Raw genomic sequence first — 1,613 nt, 5'->3', positions numbered from 1 at the left:
GTCAGGACTGTAGTGAGGAGACAGGGCTGTCATTATGGTCCAATACTAATTTGTCAGGACTGTAGTGAGGAGACAGGGCTGTCATTATGGTCCAATACTAATTTGTCAGGACTGTAGTGAGGAGACAGGGCTGTCATTATGGTCCAATACTAATTTGTCAGGACTGTAGTGAGGAGACAGGGCTGTCATTATGGTCCAATACTAATTTGTCAGGACTGTAGTGAGGAGACAGAACACTGGAAACATCCACAGGAGGCGGAATAGTCATTAAGGCACTTTAATGGTAACAGGCATCACCACCACCTGAGACAGACAGAGACATACAGCAGCTCAGTCAGATATCACATAACCCTCCATACCCCAACACTCAGTTACAGACCCTCTTCTTTCTCTAACCCAGTCTGTACTGATCATCAACACGCTAGACCGGTACAACATGTGTAGAACCATAGACCCATAGAATGCTTTAGGTTCATAGACCAGTGCAACCAACATGTGTAGAACCATAATGCTTTAGATGCATAGACCAGTACAAACACTGTACACCAATATCTCAATGTCCTTTATGTAGACAGAACATCCTTATCATCCATGTAGAAAGAGGAAATGGAGGAGGGATAAGGATGTTCTGTCCACATAGAGGAAATGGAGGATAAGGATGTTCTATCCACATAGAGGAAATGGAGGAGGGATAAGGATGTTCTATCTACATAGAGGAAATGGAGGAAAAGGATGTTCTGTCCACATAGAGGAAATGGAGGATAAGGATGTTCTATCCACATAGAGGAAATGGAGGATAAGGATGTTCTATCCACATAGAGGAAATGGAGGTAGGACATCCTCACCACCATACTGTAGGTAGAACATCCTCACCACCATACTGTAGGTAGAACATCCTCACCACCATACTGTAGGTAGAACATCCTCACCACCATACTGTAGGTAGAACATCCTCACCACCATACTGTAGGTAGAACATCCTCACCACCATACTGTAGGTAGAACATCCTCACCACCATACTGTAGGTAGAACATCCTCACCACCATACTGTAGGTAGAACATCCTCACCACCATACTGTAGGTAGAACATCCTCACCACCATACTGTAGGTAGGACATCCTCACCACCATACTGTAGGTAGGACATCCTCACCACCATACTGTAGGTAGTACATCCTCACCACCATACTGTAGGTAGAACATCCTCACCACCATACTGTAGGTAGGACATCCTCACCACCATACTGTAGGTAGGACATCCTCACCACCATACTGTAGGTAGTACATCCTCACCACCATACTGTAGGTAGAACATCCTCACCACCATACTGTAGGTAGAACATCCTCACCACCATACTGTAGGTAGTACATCCTCACCACCATACTGTAGGTAGTACTGGCTGTTATGACAAATCTGGTGTCAATGGTCACCTTCATATCTATTTTATTTATTTATAAAAAGACATTCTGAACTTTGTAAATGTCATTGTAAACAATGTCCTGGTAGTTTCTAGTAACAGAGGAGATAAAGCCAAAGCCAGATGAACAGTGTGGTGTGTTGTAGTGTGGTGTGTTATGTTGTTGTGGTGTGTTCTTGTGGTGTTATGGTGTGG

General features: G+C 43.9%; 1 protein-coding gene across 1 annotated transcript in view; it reads right to left on the bottom strand.

The window, feature by feature from the left end:
* Positions 1 to 261: 261 nt before the first annotated feature.
* LOC115117290 (magnesium transporter protein 1-like) overlaps positions 262 to 1,613 on the bottom strand; it is a 31,367-nt gene continuing 30,015 nt past the window's right edge. The window contains exon 10 of the mRNA XM_065020024.1: positions 262 to 1,613. This exon is cut by the window's right edge and continues 1,251 nt beyond it. The gene's annotated coding sequence lies outside the window, so the exon portion shown is untranslated.

Source organism: Oncorhynchus nerka, linkage group LG6 (genome assembly GCF_034236695.1).
Source record: "Oncorhynchus nerka isolate Pitt River linkage group LG6, Oner_Uvic_2.0, whole genome shotgun sequence".
NCBI lineage: Eukaryota > Metazoa > Chordata > Actinopteri > Salmoniformes > Salmonidae > Oncorhynchus > Oncorhynchus nerka.
The sequence above is the reverse complement of the archived record's forward strand: the minus strand, read 5'-3'. Positions and strand labels throughout refer to the sequence as shown.